This window comes from Triplophysa dalaica, chromosome 5 (genome assembly GCF_015846415.1).
Source record: "Triplophysa dalaica isolate WHDGS20190420 chromosome 5, ASM1584641v1, whole genome shotgun sequence".
In the NCBI taxonomy this organism is placed as follows: Eukaryota; Metazoa; Chordata; class Actinopteri; order Cypriniformes; family Nemacheilidae; genus Triplophysa; species Triplophysa dalaica.
The window spans coordinates 18,927,060-18,949,818 of NC_079546.1; the positions used below are offsets into that span (position 1 = coordinate 18,927,060).

The following is a 22,759-nucleotide window of genomic DNA, read 5'->3' on the forward strand; positions in this document are numbered from 1 at the left end:
TTCCTGGTTCCGGTTGATCTAAATAATGCAGCCTAAATCCTCTGAGGAATAATATTATGAAGGTGTAGTGTGTGCAAGATTAAAAAGATGAGTCTTTAGTCTAGATTTAAACTGACAGAGTGTGTCTGCTTCCCGGACCGTGCAGGGAAGAATATTCCAAAGTTTAGGCGCTAGATAAGAAAAGGATCTACCACCTGCACTTGATTTTGAAATTCTAGGTATTACCAACTGACAGGACGCCTGAGAGCGTAATGTACGTGGAGGTCTGTAATACAATAGAAGTTCATTCAAATACTGCGGCGCTAGACCATGTAGGGCTTTATAGGTAATAAGCAAGATCTTAAAGTTAATGCGATGCTTTATAGGTAACCAGTGCAAGGTTGACAGAACCGGGGTTATATGCTCATACTTTTTTGTACGTGTAAGAACTCGAGCTGCCGCGTTTTGAACCAGTTGCAGTTTTTGTAATAGGCCAGCAGGGCAACCACCTAGAAGTGCATTACAGTAATCTAGTCTTGATGTCATGAATGCATGAATTAATTTCTCTGCATCTGACAGTGACAGCATATGACGTAATTTAGATATATTCTTAAAATGGAAAAATGCAATTTTACAGGTGTTGGCGACATGGCTTTCAAATGAGAGAGTACTGTCGAATACAACGCCAAGATTCTTAGCTGATGACGAGGATTTTATGGAGCATCCGTCAATCGTTAAGCAGTATTCTTGGTTGTTACGCATAGCAGTTTTCGGTCCAGTAAGTAACACTTCTGTTTTTTCCGAGTTTAGTAGTAAAAAATTGTTACTCATCCACATTTTTAAGTCAACTATGCAATCCTTTATTCGATGAAACAGTTGGGTTTCATGAGGCATCGAGGAAATATAAAGTTGAGTATCATCAGCATAACAGTGAAAGCTAATTCCGTGTCACTTTATTATATCTCCTAGAGGTAGCATGTATAATGCGAAGAGCAGGGGTCCCAAGACTGAGCCCTGTGGTACACCGTACTGGACTTGTGATTTGCGGGACACCTCATTGTTTATTGCTACAAATTGAAAACGGTCGGATAAATAAGACTTAAACCATTTCAATGCTATTCCGTTAATGCCGACGTAATTTTCGAGTCTATGTAGAAGTATGCTGTGGTCAATGTAGTCAAATGCAGCACTGAGGTCTAGCAGCACCAATAACGAAATACAGCCACGGTCAGACGCTAAAAGCAGATCATTTGTAACTCTGATCAAAGCAGTCTCTGTACTGTGACATGCTCGAAATCCAGACTGGAATTCATCATTAATGTCAATCCTTTGGAGGAAGGAGCATAATTGAGTTGAAACTACTTTTTCCAGAACTTTAGATATAAAAGGTAAATTCGATATAGGCCTGTAATTCCCTAGTTCTTTAGGGTCGAGTTTGGTTTTTTTTAAAAGAGGCCTTATAACAGCCACCTTAAATGCTTTAGGCACATGTCCTAATGTCAGAGATGAGTTAATAATACTAAGAAGAGGATCTATAATTTCTGGGAGCATTTCTTTCAGTAGTTTTGTAGGTATAGGGTCTAGCATGCATGTTGTTGATTTAGATGATCTAATGATTTTAGACAGTTCATCGTGATCTACTGTAGAAAATAATTGCAATTTCTCCTTAGGGGTGCTGTAGTTAGTATGTTCAGCGGACTTCACTAAAGGTTGCATTGTTATAATTTTTTCTCTTATATCTTGGATTTTACTCGTGAAGTAGTTCATAAATTCATCACTGTTATGCTGATAATCAGAATCTGACGTCGATGACGACTTATTTTTTGTTAATTTAGCCACGGTGTTAAATAAGAACCTAGGGTTGTGATGGTTTTCCTCTATTAGTGTTGAAAAGTAGGCGGATCTAGACGTTTTTATGGCATTCCTGTAATTTCGAGTACTATCCTTCCATGCTATACGAAATACCTCTAAATTAGTTTTCTTAAAGTTGCGCTCCATTTTACGGGATGCTTTTTTTAGAGTCTGAGTGTGTTCATTATACCACGGTGTTGGGCTGCTATTTTTAATTTTCTTTAATCGCAGAGGAGCAACTGTGTCTAATATTTCCGAGAAAGTAGAGTTAAAATTTTCAATAGTAGTGTCAAAATCGTCAACGTTATTACTCATGCTAGATATTTTAGACAATTCAGGCAGATTATCGAGGAACGCATCTTTGGTAGTTGAAGTAATCGTTCCACCATATTTGTAACAAGGAGTGTGATTTGCAGCCGTAGGCCATTGAACATAATATCAGATAATGATCCAAAATATCTTCACTCTGCTGAACGATTTTAACATCGTCCACATTTATACCATAAGAAAGTATTAAATCTAAAGTATGATTACGAAGGTGAGTGGGTCCTGACACATGTTGACTAACGCCCATGGAGTTAAGAGTGTCTTTGAAAGCCAGTCCCAAGGCATCTGTATCATTGTCTACATGGATATTAAAGTCACCGACGACAAGGACTCTATCTGCGACCAGTACTAGTTCTGATAAGAACCCACCAAAATCTTTAATAAAATCTGTGTGGTGCCCTGGAGGCCTATATACAATAGCTAGAATAAATTTTAAAAATGTTTTGTCCTTAGTATTAGGTGTCGATACGTGAAGTAACATGACTTCAAAAGAATTGTATTTAAAATTAGACTTCTGAGAGGTAATAAAAGAATTCTTGTAAAGTGCAGCGACACCTCCCCCTCTACCTTTTAGACGAGGCTCGTGTTTATAGTAATAATCATGGGGTACGGATTCATTTAGAGTAATATAATCATCTGGCTTTAGCCATGTTTCTGTCAAACAAAGCATGTCTATTTTATGATCGGTTATCAAATCGTTAACAAAAAGTGCTTTATTTGAGAGAGATCTAATATTAAGCAATCCGAGTCGTAACAGTTGATTATCTGTATTTTGTTCATGTTTGATTTGTTTAACGTTTATTAAATTACTTTCAAGAGGTTTACGCAATATTTTATGTTTGCTAATCCGGGGGACAGACACAGTCTCTATTTTATGTTGTTTGTAAAAAGGGATTATTACATGTTGTATATTTTGTGTATTCTGTAACGCGAGACGGCAAGCAGTTGGTTAAGCCATTCTGTCTCCTTCCTGACCTGGGCCCTAGGTAGTCAGACTTTAGCATTATTAAGACTGTGTGCCAAATTTCTAGAGAGGAGGGAAACCCCATCCCAGGAGGGATGGAGACCATCTCGTTTCAACAGGTCAGGTCTGCCCTCAAAACTCTTCCAGTTATTTATAAAATCTATATTATTCTGCAGGCACCACTCAGACAACCAGCCATTTAGTGATGATAATCTGCTATAAATCTCATCACCACGGTAAGCAGTAAGGAGGCCAGAGAATATTACAGTGTCTGACATCGTTTTTGCGAGCTCACACACCTCTTTAATATTATCTTTAGTGATCTCCGATATACAGTGTCTAACATCATTTGTGCCGACATGAATAACAATCTTACTGTATTTATGATTAGCCTTAGCCAGCACATTTAAATTTGACTTGATGTCAGGCGCTCTGGCTCCCGGTAAACATTTGACTATGGTGGCTGGTGTCTCTATATTAACGTTCCGGAGAATAGAATCACCGATCACTAGGGCACTTTCAGCAGGTTTCTCAGTCGGTGCGTCACTGAGCAGGGCAAACCTGTTCGAGACTTTAATCGGAACGGTTGAGTGATGTTTTGTCCTGCGACTATGCCGTCTCACCGTCACAAAGTTTCCCAGCTGCAGGGGATTTTCAACCGGAACCGAGCTGTGTGCGCTAACATTGCTCGCATCCGAAGTGTTTTCTACAGTCCTAACACTCTTACTAGCGAGACTCTAATTCTAAGATCTTCTCCGTCAGCCTAACTACTTCCCTGCATTTATCACATGTAAAACCCTCGCCGCTGACAGAGAAGGCTAAACTAAACATATGACATGAGGTGCAAGTAACAACAATAGGAATAGAAGCCATAACTCACCGGGTATGAAGTGCAATCCTAACTTACCAAGGTTGCTTGATGAGTCTTAGTATATACACTTAAAAAGAGAAACAGTTAGCACACAAGACAAATAGGGGGAGATGATATTCCACAATGTAAACAGAAGGCAAGCTAACACGCTAATATGCTAGCGGCGTTACGTTTCAATGAATATAGGTTTAAAATATAAAGTTATAAATAATTCGGCAACGACAGTGATATGTAACGATAGTAAAATACACTAATAATAAGACCAAGAACAAATGTGAGGTGAAGCAAGTGTCAGAGGATACAAACTAGCCGCCGGCAGCGATGCAATCAGGAACCGCACTGTACATTGGTCCAAAGACATGTGTTATGTTGTAATGTTAGTAGTAAAACGCATAGTGCCCCTCGGTTCAGAAGACTTGTGACCGACATTATTTATGTAAAGCGTAGTGAAAGAAAATTATAGCAGTGTCTTTCTTGTTGAGTTCAGTGTTATGTCCTTTTCCATTTAATTCGTATTTATGAACAAGGGATTAAGGCTATTTTTATTGCAGTTAGTGTGTGGTTTTGGTTGGACAAGGCTTTACAGACGTAATTGCGCTTTCTGCCATATAGCTTTCCTGTAACTCAGTGGTAAGAGCATTGCGTTAACAACGCAAGGTTGTGAGTTCGATCACAGGGGATTGCAAATACATGTGTAAAATGTATAAGATAAAGCAATGTGAGTCGCTTTGGATAAAAGCATCTGCCAAATGCCTAAATGCTTGTCTTGCTGCATCCAAAGCACATATGTAAGGGCTCTATGTCATACTTTGGATACGGGGAGGGGACCAGAAGCTCATTTGCATTTAAAGAGACACACACCAAAACACCATGTTTTCCATTGCAGCCACAAATGGCAGTGTTCATCGTATTGTAATGAAAGATATGTGATGTATTTTGAGCTGACCGTTTACACAGACATTCTGGGAATACCACTGACTATTTTTACATTGCAGAAAACACCTGGATTTGCGGCCCTTTAAATGTGTTTGTGTACAAATTCTACTTTGAAAAAACTATTGTATTAACAGTGACATCCCCTTCTGTAAATAGCTTTATTGAACAGCGTGTGGCACACTTGAGCATTCATTTATTTTTCCAAAAAATGTATATTATGCAATTGGTAGAAATAACGGAAAATGTCACTTTGTGTCAGAACAATACTTTTCCAAAGGAAATATATAGTTCTACCAGAAAGACTCAGGAAACATAGAACGATATATGATATTTATCAAACATAGATTTAAATTATAATGTTAAAGATCTTTGAGCATAGGCCCCGTCCGATGAAGGAATCATAAAAAAATGATTCTGATGTTCCTGCCTGAAGATAAGGCAGGGGCGGAGCCTACCCCAGAAGAGAAGGTAAACAAAAATAAACGCACCAGATGATTCATCTCCCTGAGGTTCCTAAAGGAGAAAGTATGTGCCTGTCATTCATGGTTGAAACATGAACATGAGGTTATATCATACTTCTATTGAATGTAGCAATCACAACATTTTTAAGGGTAAATAGTTGCATATCACTGTTTTTAACAGAACCTGCACAGGCTGAATGGGCTTGCAAAAGCACAAAAAGAAAAGATAAAATAAACAACAAACATAAAAACGACAGAGCCTGCACAGGCTGAATGGCCTTGCACAAGCCAACATAATTTTTCAGAAGCCTGCATAGGCTGAATGGGCTTGCACAAGCCAACAGAATTTCCAGAAGCCTGCACAGGGTGAATGGGCTTGCACGGGCCAACAGAATTTCCAGAAGCCTGCACAGGCTGAATGGGCTTGCACAAGCCAACAGAATTTCCAGGAGCCTGCACAGGCTGAATGGGCTTGCACAAGCCAATAGAAGTTCCAGGAGCCTGCACAGGCTGAATGGGCTTGCACAAGTCAACAGAATATCCAGGAGCCTGCACAGGCTGAATGGGCTTAAGCAAGCCGACAGAATTTACCCAAAGCATACGAAGGCTAATATGAGGCTTGCCAAAGCCGTGCTATAAGTAACCTATACTTAAGCAACCACCACCAGTAAATGCAAAGTAAGTTCCTTAAGCTTTTGGAGTACACCTGCTGAGCATCCAGTATGGTTTTAGAATCCAGGCTTATATAGGATTCTAATGGCATAAATGACCATCTGCTCAGGACCTTAATAGAAGAAGTCGGAATCCCACAGGCTGCAGAAGCAGCTGCGCCAATCCTAAATGGATTTTGCGTTGTTTGACCTCAAGCGAGTCCCAACTTCAGCGACTCATAAAGCTGGTAATCAACTTGATCTTATCTAAACACGCCATTGTTTCACCCATCACTCCCAGGCCACCCCGCTGCACAAGTCAGATCATTTCCTCATCACTCTTGATCTCGACTTAACTTCTCCAGACACTACACATGCTTCCCCACTGGTCACATTCCGACGCAACCTTCAATCACTCTCTCCCTCCCGCTTATCCTCTGCAGTCTCTGCCACTCTCCCACCCCCTAAACCTTTCTCTCTCCTTGAGGCTAACACCGCCACTCACACCCTTTGCTCCACATTAACCTCCTGCTTAGATATCTTATGCCCTCTCAGATCTAGGCCATCTTGTACATCTCCTTCTGCCCCCTGGTTATCTGATGTTCTCTGTGAACATCGCGCCTCTATCAGGTCTGCTGAGAGAAAGTGGCGCAAATCAAAAGAACCTACCGACCTCTCTCTTTATCAGTCTATTATCTCTTCTTTCTCTGCGGATGTCTCCTATGCGAAAAGCCAGTACTACCACGCTAAAATCAGTAACTCTCCTGACCCTCGTACTCCCTTTAAAACCTTTTCTGCTCGTCTTTGCCCACCTACCCCCTCACCTCCATCTGACTTAACAGCTGACGATTTTGTGTCGTTCTTTGTAAATAAAACGACCGGCATCAGCAATCAATTCTCTGCGCCACCGCCTCTTGACCACGCCCAATTCCCAGACACATGCTTGCTCCCCTCGTTCTCTCTCGTATCTGAAGAGGATGTTTCCAAGGTCATTTCTTCTAACCACCCGACTACCTGCCCCCTAGATCCCATCCCCAGTCATCTCATCCAGGCCATTTCCCCATCGGTTGTTCCCTCTCTGACCCACATTATCAACTGATCTCTCACCACTGGTACATTTCCTACACTCTTCAAAGAGGCCCGTATTACCCCACTACTAAAAAAACCTACTCTTAATCCTGCACTGTTAGAAAACTACAGACCGGTATCCCTCCTCCCCTTCATTGACATCTCGCTCTGGATGAATGACCATCACCTGCAGCTGAACCTTTTAAAAAAAACAGAACTGCTTGCAATCCAGGCCGATACAAAGACTCATCAAAGCCTCTCCATTCAACTGGGCTCATCAACCATCACATCTTCCAGAAAGGCAAGAAACCTGAGAGTGGTGATCGATGATCAGCTCAACTTCACAGATCAAATTGCTAGCACCACCATGTCCTGTAGATTCATCCTCTACAATATAAGCAAGTCCCAGTAAAGGCTCTGGTCCTGTTCAGACTGGACTACTGCAATGCGCTACTGGGTCAACTTCCAGCTTGCACAACCAAACCTCTACAGATGATCCAGAATGCTGAGGCAAGAGTTATCTTTAATGAACCAAAGAGAGCACACGTCACTCCTCTATTCATTAAGCTACATTGGCTCCCTATAGTCGCTCGCATCAAATTCAAGACTCTGCTTCTGGCCTACATGACCACCACTGGTTCGGCACCACCTTATCTTCACTCGCTACTGCAGACATAAGTACCCGCCAGATCCCTAGGCTCTGCAACGAACAGTGTCCTGTGGTGCCATCCCAAAAAGGTAAAAAATCTCTCTCACGCACCTTCTCCGGATCTGTTCCACGTATGTGGAATGATCTGCCTGCTGCTACAAGATCTGCAGATTCTGTAGCCATATTTAAGAAATGTCTGAAAACACAGCTCTTCCGTCAACATCTGACTGATCTGTTCTAACTCTAATTTCTTCTCTACTCTTTAAAAAAAATCCATTTTTGATTGCACTTATGCTTTTATTGTACTTATGCTGTCCCAATTGCTTCTATTGCCTACCCCACTTGTAAGTCGCTTTGGATAAAAGCGTCTGCTAAATGACTAAATGTAAATGTAAATGATTGCCCGGTGTAAAGTTGTGAAGACTTGCCACAACTCTCCAGAGCTGCTGCAAGATGAGTCCTGAACCAGTCTTTTGTTAAGGGAAACCCATTTGATGACATAAATAGGGGGGATAATTAAAGATGGCCGGGGCGAGTCTGGAGGTATCTAATCATGGAAGTGAAGGGGCAAATATTCCCAAACAAATTCCCACTGATCTCGTTTATGAGGCTTTCTGGGCTCCTCCTACTTTGAGCCCCTTTGCAAAATCCAAAGTCAAGTGAGCACAAAGTATTTACCTTTTAAATTATCATGCTCTAAAGCCTCAGGCAACAAATGCTGGATACACAGTGTTGTGTCCAGGTTGCCAACAATTCAAAAGTATGGAAGGAGAAGCGCGGATCTTTTTCACGACACGTCTTAACACTGTCTTCACATTTTGAACCTCACCTCTACATAAAAAAATCCTAAACGTCCACCGGTTTTAAAGTGGACAATCAAGTAGGTGCAAAAAGCTCCTTCTGATTCTGCCGCAGGGTCACGGCGACCGATTAGCTTGCAGCAGTCACTAAAGCCAGAGTGTGCGAAAGCAGCCACAAGGCATTGTTAACAAAACAACTACGCACAAAGAACCAGTGACCACGACGTGATTCGAATATGCAATCTTCTGATCTTGAGTCAGACGCACTACAGTTGTGCCACGAGGCCGCTTGCTGGTTCACACAAACACGTTGCCACTAGAGACTGAGCAGAAGCAGTATGCAGGTTTTGGTGTCCAGCAGATCAGATGCCTTCGGTAAAAAATTTAGCTGCACTGCGTATCAGCCTGATTGAAAGCATTTTGGGATTGTCAAATTAAGCCTCTATTATGTCACAGGCTACGTTCTTTTAGTGACTGTCGCATTCTCCTGACTTGAAAGGTCCCTAGTTGAAATCTGAGTGGAAACGGGTTGTCTATTTTTGTGCCAGTAGCAAAACTTACAGAAATAAAAAAAAAGTATGCTGGTGTTGTGGGGTTTCTGTGATGCAGTGGTTTTAATGCCACATCACACGTGAAAGGCCCCGGATCGTAACTGGGCAAAATCAGACCGAAATCTGACAAGAATATTAGATTAAATATTATATTATTATAAGATAATTTAGCCTACATGCAAACAAATCTACATTTTGAAATTAAAAATGTCACTTTGTAACAAAAAGGTTACTGACCCCTGTGCTATATCAACATACCATCCTTTTTTTTCCCTTCTGGGTCCTCAAGTTTTAATATGAAAGCTTGCAGCTCCTGCAATGTTTTGCAGGGCCTCTCAATGGTCTCCTGTGGTGGTGTTGTGATGGTTGCCGGACCAGGACGATTCTGTTGAATAGCCTGGATCAGACGCTCAATAGAATTAGAAATATCGGTCGACATTCTCTCTATTGCGAGGAGCATCCGCTGCTCAGATTGCTCGATGAGATGCTGGCAATCTGAAAAATTTAGATGGGTGAGATGATGATGATGGAAGGGGGGGGGGTTCATCTTGACATTTAGTTATTTGCTTAGTATTCAGGCATATGTGTGGTACTTCAAGAAATAAAATATAGACATTGGCATAACTGTATTGCCAGATGCAATAGCTACAGTATGGTCTTATTTGGATAGTAAATCAAGCCATCTTCATTTATATAGCACTTTTAACAATGCAGATTGTTTAAAAGCAGCTTTACAGAGATGAATGTATAATGTAAGGTAACAGAGATTGAGATTAGAAGACAGTAAAAAAATGCAGCCATAATCTTAATTTTTTGAAGATTTAAAAAAAAAAACATTTATTTTAACAGATGAATAGAATATCAACATTAAAAATGCATACCATGAAAAGTATTATTAGCAGAAAGATTTGGCAGGGATGGCTCATCCTCCTCAGGTGAGTGAGCTGTGATGTCAGGAGGTGGTTTGTCTAAAAACAGACATTGAAAGCATGGGATAAACTCAGTTCAGGGGAGTTGAGTACTTTCACAAGGAATTTTCTCACAAAATGCCATGACAAAAAATACCAACCTACAACTCACACAATATAAAACACTCCAACCAAATTCAAAACATTTTTTAAAATACGATTTTCGTTACAAATCTGTTTGTACTGTATTTCACACAAAATAGCTTCTTCCCTTCAGCTGGCAATGCACTTATTTTGCCTGTTCACTAATTGATTAATTTGTGACCTAGGTGTTAAACGTTTTTTATTTTATATAAAAAAATATATGTATATTTATATAATTATTTATTGCGTTATAATACTAATAATTACATTATATTATGTAATGGATAATGTGAAAAAAATAAAATAAAGAAAATATTAAAGAAAATAGTCATTTCCGTCTCTATATAAGGTTAGAATCCTGCGTCCATAGCAACGCTTTGTTTTTCATGGCAACGGTGTGTTATACACATGATATGTAAAAATTGATAGCCTGAATGCACTGTAAGTCGCTTTGGATAAAAGCGTCTGCTAAATGCATAAAATTGTATTTAATTTTAATTTAATTTTTTATTTATAATTAGCAGCGTCTGTTATCAAGAAATAATACATTAGAATTCAAATATATAAATTAAATGACTATAAATAAATAAAAATATAGTAATTTAGTATTATTTACTGATAAATAATTCATATTATAATAATTGTGTCACCATTTGGCCACCAGGGGTCGCCTGGGGGTCATGTTATACTTAGTTGTTTAGTGATTGCGCCTGTGCCTCGTTTGTTGGAGAGTTTTTATTCACCCTGTTATGCACTTAGTTCTTCCTGTTAAGTTTGTATGTTACTGCCCGTTCCGTATTACGGTGAGCTCTGTTTTCTCCCGTTAGTTTCAAGATACCCTTTTGTGGATTACCTTTTATGGATGTACCTTTTTTGGATTTATTATTTTGTGGATTATTTTTGAGATGGATTGTGCTTGATGGATTATCTTTTTGTTTGACCATTAAATCATCCTTTTGCACGCATCGTTGAGTCTGCCTCACCTTTTGGGTTCAACCACTTTCCACACCGTCTACCTGAGTGTGTACCGGGATCTGACAAATTGTAATTTAGTATTATTTTTACAATTTATTTAAAAATGTTGAAGTGCAAATAAACCCATAGGTCATATTTCCCGGTTGTAAAATTGTCGTGTTTTATTCGTCTTATAGATAGGCGAACATTTCTCATGAAAAATCGTATATATACACATTATTGTAATGTGTAAGATAAAGATGTATAAACGTCATACCTGTTTCTTCTCAGATGTGCAGAACCTGACTCCTCCGATTGATTTTTTTTTCTTCATGGTAAAAAATAAATAAGTCTTCTCCCAGAATGAGGTTCAAGCAGCTGCTTTCCTGAATCACTCAAGCAGTTTTTGTTTTTGTGTTTTCATTATATATATATATATATATATATATATATAATATCTTTATTTGACCCTCTAACTTTAACACTCACTATTCTAATTCTATTCTTAAAAAAATCTAACTACCTTTCTAATCTTTTGTATTCTATTTTATTTTCATTTATTATGCAATTGTATGTGTATGTGTAAAGACCTCTAGGTAGCTTGCTCTATTCTTTTTTTTATTTATTTATTCTATCTGTTTTCTTTATATTATATAAAATCCCATGCTACATGCACTGTGTTAACCTAACTGAGACTTGTTATAGCACTTATATATCATTGCTCTTTTTGTTGTTTTTGATTGCTTCCACTGTCTTCATCTTTAAGTCGCTTTGTTAAAAGCATCTGCTAAATGAATAAATGTAAATATATAAATATAAATATATATATTTTTTTTTCATTACCTAGATATTAATTATACAACATACAAAAACTAGCCAAAACACATCTAACAGAACAAAAGTTTATTATTTATTTATACAACATTAAAGTGCTTTTTAAATTAACGAACTGTAATATTCATCTTTATAGAAGATACAGTACAATACAACAATCTTCATACTTCATATTCATAGCAGATTTAAAACAGTCCTTTTTGTGGTGATTTATTTAGCTAAAGTTTTCTTGATATTTTCAGTTTACACAAATAAAAGCTTTAAATAATGTATTATTATTTTGACCAAAAATTTAGTATTTTAAGTTTTTTTACACTGTTGACAGGAAAAAAATGCAAAGGACTGCATGGCCGCTTCCATGCCCGCAGTGCGCGCGCTCCGCACATAAAGAAAGGACGATGCACCAGCAGCAGTTAAATTGGGCTGCAGCTCTCCCTTCTGAATACAGACAGCCTGTATTCAAATTGGTGTTGCAGTACCTCACCAAAATATTTTTAATATTTGTATTGAAATGTACAGTAGGCTATATAGACATTTATATTGGACATTTATATAGAAAATAATAAATGGTAAATGTGTTCACCATTCTGCAGCAATGGTAGTAAGTATTTTTAGACTATATTAAGTCGTAAAGTGCGCTTGATAAATTTAAAAAATTTAACTGCATCACTTACGCATCGCTTATTTTCACGTTGCCTTGATCTATGACATTGTATTGTTTTGTATTGTTCTATTTGTTAATAAGGGATTTATGGACACTCAAGGATTTTAGAATCTGTAGAGTAAAAGCCATAGTTTTTATTTTGAAGTAGCCTAACAAATATCAAATCCTAAAAAATTAGCAGAGAGGACCTAATAAATTGGCTAGCATGTTAGTGTTATTATCTAACAAATACGTTTAATACTTTTTATATTATTATTTAATATTTTCATGAATTAGATGTAGATTTAATACATCTTTGCGTTCATTAATTTGTCATATTTTAACGTTGTTTTGTGACCATATAATAACCACATTCGGAACGTTATTATATGACCAACAGAGAACCATATGGGAACGTTCTGTTCACGTCCGGAATGTCCTCTTTGTAACGTTGTTTCATGACCATATAGCAACCAGTATGGAACGTTCCCCTAAAGTCACTTTGGGAACGTTATTATATGACCAACAGAGGACCATGCGATAATGTTCTGTTAACGTCTCAAATGTCCTCTCTGTTACGTTTTCTATGTGACCATAAAATGCCCCAAATAGAACGTCCCCCTATAGTCATATAAGGAACCTTGAACTGCAGCACTTTCATAACCAAAGTAGGACGTTCCAAGAACGTCCTTAATGTTCTGTAAAGGTTCGGAACTTTCGTTACCTTTAGATAACTTTTAGGGAACGTTGAACAAGGTCGCGCGAACGTCTCCTCCTACGTGGGCAAACCCTTAAACGTAAGATTAGGGAATACGCTTTTTTACTGTACATTTGCTTTAGCCAACAAAGACATTTTTGGATGGAAAATGTTCAAGAATCACAATTGAAATTGATGTTAAGAATAAGAATATTGCTATGAATGTATATTTTGAATATTTTGTATAGTTTGCAATAGTTCTGTGTCACTTGAATTTGAATGTAGAAGGGCTCTTTTGCACTTGCATTAGTGTTTAATGTTTAAAAGATGAAATGTTTGTGTCAGCAGTCCATGTTTATTTTGAAATGTGAGGAGTAATTTGTAGAAGTGATGTGGTATGTTATTAGAAATTGAGTGTAAGAGGATTTCAGTGTTTACAAAATAAAGTGTTCATTGAAATGTTTTTATTGCAATGACCTTTCACCGTTTTTAAGTAAATTCAACCATCTCTTAATGAGTAACATTTAATTATTTATATTGGCTATATATCACTAATAATAATTAGGTAGAAGAGCAATACCTGCTGTCAAAGGGTAAACACTACCCAATTTTATTAAGTAATTACTTGTATAATATATTAGGTAAAATTGATCCAATTTAATTTAGTTTGTTATAACTTATAAATTTAGTTACTCTTTACTCAAAAATATGGGGTAGAATATACTCCTTTAAAGTAAGTGCAAATTGTTACCTCAATTTTATTGAGTAGATTTTATAGGTTGTTTTTTACAGTGTACTGTCAACCAGAACAGAAACAAACATGTGAATAGCTGTGCAAATTGGAAGTCATTTCAATGGATAATTATAATTGAACATTTCTCTTTACATTCCAACCTTAGAGCCTAGGCTACATCTCATTTTTACAGTAATGCACTGGGAAGAGTTGATAGAATATGGGTAAGAAGACACTTCAGTGAAAATCGTAATGTAACGAGGTGAGAGACACGACACAGGCAGAAGGGTGATACGAACAACCCCAGTGGGGCATTTATTGCACAACTCAACAATAAACAATAGAAAAGGTGTCACCCGGGGTGCTCATAATATAATGTCCGCCAGTCCGTGCTCGTGCAGGTAGGTCGTTCTAATTCGTGTCTCCCTAACTCTGTCGCGCTGGGGGTCAAACGAGGACAGCGGCTTTTATGCCGTTTCCAAGGCGACGCTGAACCTAGGTCAGCGCCTCGCCACAGTAATCAACAAGTTCATCAATACTAGATCCTTATTGTATAATGTGTTTTTAAATTGTCAGGTGGGAATGGAAGAAGAAAGCTCACTGTTGTACCTCCAAATAACAATAAGAATAACAAACAAGGGAGGGGGGTGAGTCAAACAAGAGTACATGGGGGGATTTCCAGGGGTGGGACTGGGTGGGGAAGTCTTAGTCTGTGGGGCCGAGGCCCGGGGGGCTTGACTGGGGAAGTCCTGGGGGGAACTGTCATTGTCCCCTGCAGGACTGCCGCCTGGAATGCCGGAGTGGACCATGACTGGAAGGCTGACTGGATCGTCGGCTGGAATGCCGACTGGATCGTCAGCTGGAATGCCGGAACAGACCCCGGCTGGAATGCCGGAACAGACACCGGCTGGATTGTTGGAGCGGACACCGGCTGGATGGCTGAACTGGACACGGACTGGAATGCCGGCTGGGCAGTGCTCTCTGGCGGCTGCTGGACCAGGCTTGGTGATGGCTGCTGGACCGGGCTGGGTACCGGTTGCTGAGGGGACCCGACGGCCGAACTTGCCGATCGGACCGTCCTGCCCTTACGCCGCCCCTCAAAAAATCTTTGGGACTTGGAACAACAGGAACTGCGCCCGTTGCCTCTTCTTCTTTAGCCGACCCACCCGTCTGGTGGTCGGCAGGAGGAATGAGGTGAAGGGCACGTCTGGCTCTGGGTTGGAGGCCTCAGAAGAGGACCCCCAGGATTCCTGTTTCCCCCTTTTGCCACCGAGGTCCGTCAGCGGCGGAGGGACTACAGGAGGTGAGAAGGAGGACGGTGTGGAATTCCCCAAGGTGAGAGTACCCACCACATGGTCCTCTGGGATGGACCCAAACAGCTGGGAGAGGAGTCTTTGTAACACTCCTCTCGAAGCTGCAGCCGTTCCACTAACTGTGGGAACAGCTGATACACCAACTCATCCCGCTCAGGAAAAGATGGTGGGTTGTCCATCCCAGTCATTAGGTAGCCACTCACCAGCACCTCGGGGAATGATGCCCTCCTGGCGTCAACCTCCCGAGCATAGTCCTGCAGAGGCCTATTGCACTGGGCTGAGAACGGAAGAAAGATCTTACTTAACATACAGATATCAATATGTCCATTTAAATGGGAAATTGTCAAATCTCACGCAAGTAAATTATGGATTACCTCAGGGATCGGTTTTAGGGCCCTGTTTATTCTCTTTCTGCCTCCGCCTCGGGATGCCCATTCCGAGGAAGGAAGAAATTCAGCCAGGTCCAGATGATCGACATATGCCCATCCCCAAATAGAGATTACGTCAGCTACAGTTGCAGACTGACTGACAATCCCAGCTACATCTAAGGCAATTCCACCACCACACAAGAGAAATACGACCATCGGACCATCACAGCTTAGACCACTTCATCTCCAACCAAGAGCAAAGACGGACTACTTGTCACATTAATGCTGAAATTACAATACTTGGTATTTAATGCTAAACTCACATCACATGTCAGCAGTTTGAAGTTATAGCTGCATTCAGTGGCCCTGATTGGAGGTTCCTGGATGGGTGTTTGTGGGGAGTGAGGGGGCTCTTTGGTTGTGGTTGAGGTATTCATTTGCTGGGGCTGTGTGGGTCCCGTTTTGCCTTGTTTTGTGGTCGATATCGGACAACAGAGGAATAAAGTTACAACATGCCATTACTGTTTTCCCTGGTTGTTCCTCTGTTTTCTGGTGTCGATCGTGGAGTGGGACCGGGTTGAACCTGCACGGTTTTCGGCAAGTGGGACTTTCTGGGTTGCGAATGGTGGGCTCTCCCTCTTCCTCGTGGATATTTGCTCGGGGACACTGAGTGCAGCTATGACACGTCAGAGAGGGATCTGGCCCTCCCGGCTGAGCCTGGTTTCTCCCAAGGTTTTTGCTCCATTAATCAATCATTGGAGTTTGGGTTCCTCGCAACAGCAGGGCAGTGTTGGCTTACTCACCGGGAGACTGCATTTATTTAATTATTCATTAATTAGATATTATTTATGAGAATGATCCTGCTCATTCTATAAACACCATGCACTGTGCTGTGTTTTACCTTTTTTGTGTTTTTCCTGTTTGCCCCTGAAAAGCTGCTTTGGAACAATGCACATTGTGAAAAGCGCTATATAAATAAACTTGAATTGAATATAATCCACACCCAGAGGGTTACAAAAGTGATAGTATCGATTCTGTTTTGTACAGAATTTTTCACTCCTGCAACCCAACTGGCCATTTTCACAATTGCTCATGGGATTACAGGCTACGAAGAACAAAAGGTGAATGAAAGCAGCACGTCAAACCCGTTGCTTGACAAACCATGCACACTGCTTACTATAAGTTAAGGTACACAAGATAAATGCATCGTGTTTTCTCTAAGTGATAGTAACGGAACACAGGACGATCCTTGTAATCTCTTGTCTCCTGTGAGGCTGGGAACAGTGTTCTGTGCTGCTCTGTGCAGCAAACAACAGAACAGTAAGCATGCTTTGTTCTGCTTTTCTTACTTTTGCCATGGTGTCAGAACTAATTCAGGCATGTAGCTTGCGAAAACAAAAATGGCGGCAGAATTATGGGTGGACAACTTCAGAAAAAGGGGCGGTAATTTTATAATAAGTACGGTTGCCTACGTCAGAAGGGGTGCGAAGTATGATCGGTTCATTTTCTCACAGGCTTGCAGAGATAGGCTTTATTTGAAAGCAAGGGGGGGGTGATCCTGTCCAGAATCATTATTTGTCATGTTGTTTGGAAGTCTCTTCACATTCTGATAGCAACAAAGAATTATAAAGGTCAAATAATATTTTAGTATAATATTAATATAATATAATAAGTATATATCATATGTGAAAGGCGTAGGACCAAAAAACATTTGCCAATCAAAACGTTTTGGGGGAATGCTGTGACTGGTCCTGTGTACATTTTCAGCCAAACAACTATACATTGAGGAAATCTAATGAAATATATGATTTAAACTATATGCTGTTTTTTGCTTGCATAATATTTTTTTGCTTCCATAATATTAGTTGTGATAAATAAACAGGCAATTTACTAGGCACACTTTGACATCAACAGTCATCATGAAAACCTCAACAATGGTGACAATCATCAAACTTTGAAAAAAAAAGATAAACAGATCAACTCAAATACATGCTGGGAGACATGAATGAGTTTTCTACTATGATGTTACCCAGCATGCATTGCAGCTTGAAGCTTTCTTTTGTTGATTGTCACCATTGCTTTTTCCATATAGACAACTTCCTTGGGACCCATCAAACAGGCACATGTCTTCTCGTATCACTGTTATGCTGACGACACCCAGATTTACATCTCGTTTCACCCAGTTGATACTTGCATTACAGCCTGCCTAGAAGACATCTCAGCTTGAATGAAAGGGCATCACCTACAGCTGAACCCCGCCAAGACAAAACTACTCGTCTTTCTGGCACAACCCATGGTGCATAACAATCTCAAAATCAAACTTAAGCAATACCACAATCATTCCTTTCAAAACAGCCAGGAAACTCGGCGTCATATTTGATCAACAGCTGTCCTTCAATGATCACATTGCAAAGACAACGCGGTCATGGCAATATGCCTTATTTAACATTAGAAAGGTTAGACCCTTTCTCACTGACCATGCGGCGCAACTCCTTGTCCAGGCCCATGACATCTTAAGGTTGGTCTAGTGCAATGCTCTTCTTGCTGGTTTTCCTGCAAACGCTATGAAACCGCTCCAGCTGGTTCAAAATGCAGCAGCACACCTAAACTTCCAACAGCCAAAACGGGCTCATGTGACACCCATTTTCATTTCTCTCCACTGGCTACCCCTTGAAGCTCGTATCAGATTCAAGTCACTAATGCTTGTCTATATGACTATCACTGGATCTGCACCAGCAAACTTTCACACCCTCCCACACACCTACATCCCACCAAGAACCCTGTGTGCAGCAAACAAGCGCCGTCTTGTATTTAGGCATGGGCCGATAACCATTTTCAAGGTATTGAAAACTTGGTACAAATGCATAAAAGTGAAAACATTACTTTTACTTAATTCATTTCTTTGTAATTCTTTGTAAAAAGACATTCTTTTGGAAAAGGCCGACGTTTTAATGCTTAGATCAAGAGAAACTCGAGCTACACCCACCTGTTCTCAAACCAGCATGCTTCCTTTGTCGCACCGCAATGTTTAAAGGGGAGATCTTTGGTGCGGGCACCTCCCTAAACATTCCATCTGGGAGGGGCTAAAGAGTTGAAGTTCTCGTCCATCAAAAAACCGGTGCAATCGCCAACTTGGAACCACTTGTGGTGGCATCCCAAAAAGGTAAAAAATCTCTCTCTCGTACCTTCTCCAGATCTGTTCCGCCTATGTGGAATGATTTGCCCGCTGCTACAAGATCTGCAGATTCTGTAGTCATCTTCAAGAAACGTCTAAAAACACATCTCTTCCATCAACATCTGACTGATCTTTTCTGACTTCTATTTCTTCTCTACTTAGCGAACTTAAAACTTAAAACTAACTTAGCTCTGTATACTGTGTTAGGTTATATGAGACCAGCCTTCTTTTTGATTGCACTTATGCTTTTGTTGTACTTATGCTGTCCCAATTGCTTCCATTGCCTACCCCACCTGTAAGTCGCTTTGGATAAAAGTGTCTTTTAAATGACTAAATGTGAATGTAAATGTACTCTAATCCACTCAGATACAACTGAGCTAGTGACTTTATTGGGTTACAGTGTGCGTAAATGTGAAGTAAGTGATAGCTGTTCATATCTCTCGTTATTATGCACAAAGCTCTGTTGATATAACATGCTTGATTCTGTACATTCCTTAATGCTTCCATGCTGTTTGTTGTAAGATGTTTATATTTTAACTGTTAGTATTGCCTATCCGCATTATTATTGGACATGTGGGAGCCCATGTTCAGTCCGGAAAGCTGCAACTATACAACATTTGCATGCTAGTAGGGCCCTCTTGCAGACATTAAGAGGATAATTACCTCTTATATATATTGAATTAGTAATGTTATGTGGTAATTGTGTTACAGTGTTGCAGTGTTTAAGATATGTTTAATGGGAAAACGTTGTATATTCATGTGATTAAGTTTGTTCTTGGTTTAACTTGTTGCAGAAAACCACATCTGTATATCCACCAAGCTCTTCAGTATATTGGACATCATTCAAACCTTTGTCGAGTGCTTAATTCTGATTTAAGAATCCATCTCACTCAGTTCTTACCGACTGCCTACTGTTTCATATATCCAAATTTAATCATCAACGAACCCCTCATTTCACCACAACATTCTTATGATCCCAGATTTCAGCCTTGCTCCTGCACATATCCAAAATCCCGAACAGCAATTCATTGGATCCATTTGCCACTTACTTTTGTTTGAATTATTTGAATGTGACCCAAAGAACCTCAAGTATTTCTTTTCATATGTTGATGCAACGACTTATAGGTTGCATTCGGGCACAACTTCGCCACCAGCAGTTCGGCAAAACAGACACCGCTGCATGCCTGTCCTCGTTAGTATAGTGGAAAGTGTCTCCGCCTGTCACGCGGAAGACTGGGTTTCGTACTTTTCATTGTAATATACTTATCATCAAGCACGCTTCCCAATGTTATTCTAGACATCAAATGCATGGAGGGTAATTCTATCTGAATAAATCAATGTACTCTGGTCTCTCCACAGTGTGAAGAGCATTCAGTGCTTGAATGATGAAGTTATTGATCAACTTGATAATGTAAAGGTGGGGCTACCTCTTCTGAAATACTGTGCTACACTGCCTTGTATGAGATGAACATCGGTGTTCCTCCTCCCTATTCCTAGATGTGCTCCTCTTGTTGTCACACTTACGTTTCATTTCCATGGAGGCAATTTTGGTTGGTTATACCCTCTACTAAATTTTAAAAACATCTTAATATCATTTTTCCCTCCTATATGCACTATATTTGTATTTAAGTTTCTTTTACAGTACACTTTAAAAATTGTTCCGTTATTTTTACAGAAAAATACCAGCAGCTGTGGTAGCCAGTAAAATTCTGTAAAAAATACAGGAAAAGAACGTAAACAGCTTTGCAGTTTAAAACTCAGGGCACAAACTTCTAGCTGGCATGAACTTAATACATTTGAGTCTTTTATATTAACAGCATTTTTTTTTTTAAATGAAAACTTGGTACAAATGCATAAAAGTGAAAACATTACTTTTACTTAATTTATTTCTTTCTAATTCATTATTAAAAACATCAAAGTCACTTTTAAACAAAGCAACATGCAGCATGACATCAGCATCTCATTGCCGGACCTTGACTTAAACACAGACTCCACTCTTCAGCATTGTGGTGACCCATAAAAAAGTTAATATCAGAAAAGAAAAGAGAAGATACAAATTCCTTAGTTATTACGGAAAAATACCGGCAGCTGTGGTTGCCAGCAAACTACCGTAAACTTACGGGAACATCCTCTTTTTATTCACCAAGAAATTCACAGTGATAAACATGATCTAAACCCACTATTCATCTTGGAATTATATGTCAGAATACTGAAGATGATCACCACTTCTGCTACACAGGGACTGCAGCATAACATCCATGACTTGATGTTTTATTGTTGTTTAAAGTCACTGTTATTGTGATCAGTGTTTGCTTTAGTGTATATAGTGTACATATGTAAAATTCCAGTTTTCTTGGGGCTGCTAAAACAGTGTTTAATATAAAACATAGTTTTGTAGCAAATAACATCAAAAGAAAATGTGATAAGATTCGTTCACAAGCGTTTTCTCTGATGTTGTATAGTTTCTCATTGTTTTTTATTACAACAGACTGAGTGAAATTACATTTAAACCGTTAAAAGGTCTGCATTTGGTCTTTGACTCAAACATCAAGAATCTGTGTATGAAACTCAACAGTTGGGACCAACAAATGAAAAGCTTTCAGCCTTGCAATGCTGTGAGTCATGGATGAGTTTTGTGCTTTGATGATACCCAGAATGCATTGCGTTTATCTTATGAGGTTTTTTGGTTTTATTCTTGATGTCTGCTTGATGTCTGATGTCTGAACATTTGTCACGTGACTGACGTGCTGTTTAAAGACATGCAGTATATTATTTAATTTCAAACAATATCATTCACAAGTCCCCCCCAACAGATAACAGTGATGTTGATAGGGATAATGATAGAGCTTGGTTATTAAGGTTATGCGTATTTGGCGTGCTGTCCGGGAAGCGGGCTCCGAGCTCGCCAGATCTATCCGAACCCGAAACACTCTACCTTAGTACTGGTGAGTGCGCCGAGCTAAGAAACCGGTCTGAGGCCAGAGCGCACCCCCATAAAGCGAGAAAGTGGGACAGCCGCCGGAGTACGCATACCCCCCAACTCGATGCTGAGCACTTTGGAGGCATGGCCTGCGTTCTGGAAGAGAAAAGAGGATGAGGGCTACTTAGGAGATGTGGTTCGTTATAAGACAAAAAAAGGTGTAGGGTTTCCCCTGAGGATGGTTGAGACTGAGAAGATGAAATGAGGGTGGACAGAAAATTTGACAGGTGTACATAAATCAATCAAACTTTTTGACACACAGTATATGATAACACTACATTTACATTTGTAGTGTTGGGCGTAGGCGCCGTGGCTTAGCTGGCAAAGCACCTGTCTCGTAAACAGGAGATCCTAGGTTCAAATCCCAGTGGAGCCTAGTGTGTGTGCTCTTTGTTTACTACTCCCTTGTCTTTGTAGACAGATTTATTCCATTCCAGAAACACCCAAGAAGTGAACGTGCTCATCACATCCTGCTTACCTGCACAGTATTGCAGCACTGAAGTGATGGTGGATGTCAAGCAGTCCACAGAAAAATCGGACTTGTGTGGCAAGTTTCAGTTAAAAAACATTTTGTCAAGTTCACAAACTGTAATTGTTGTATCAAAAATGAAGACCGTGACGGTTTTGAAATAAACTGATCTATTCATGACTGACTCTGTCCCAGTGTGGACCTCGGTTCCCATACCCCTGTCAAAGGAGACCTCTTCCATGATTCCCATCTCTCCTTAATTGTTTGTTTTCCCCTTTCTAACTGGTCAGTCAGAGTCATCATAAAACCGCTTTTTGGAGTTGGCGCCGTGGCTTAGCTGGTCAAAGCGCCTGTCTTGTAAACAGTAGATCCTGGGTTCAAATCCCAGCGGTGCCTGGGAAGTTTGTGTGATTCCTTTGTGATCTTTAGACTAG

At 39.9% G+C, this 22,759-nt stretch overlaps 2 non-coding genes across 2 annotated transcripts; both read left to right on the top strand.

Annotated features, from left to right (window-relative positions):
* The first annotated feature begins 22,159 nt into the window (after positions 1-22,159).
* trnat-cgu (transfer RNA threonine (anticodon CGU)) lies at positions 22,160-22,232 on the top strand. The gene has a single exon. It is a non-coding gene; the product is annotated as a tRNA-Thr (tRNA).
* Positions 22,233-22,647: 415 nt separating this feature from the next.
* trnat-ugu (transfer RNA threonine (anticodon UGU)) lies at positions 22,648-22,721 on the top strand. The gene has a single exon. It is a non-coding gene; the product is annotated as a tRNA-Thr (tRNA).
* The last annotated feature ends 38 nt before the right edge of the window (positions 22,722-22,759 follow it).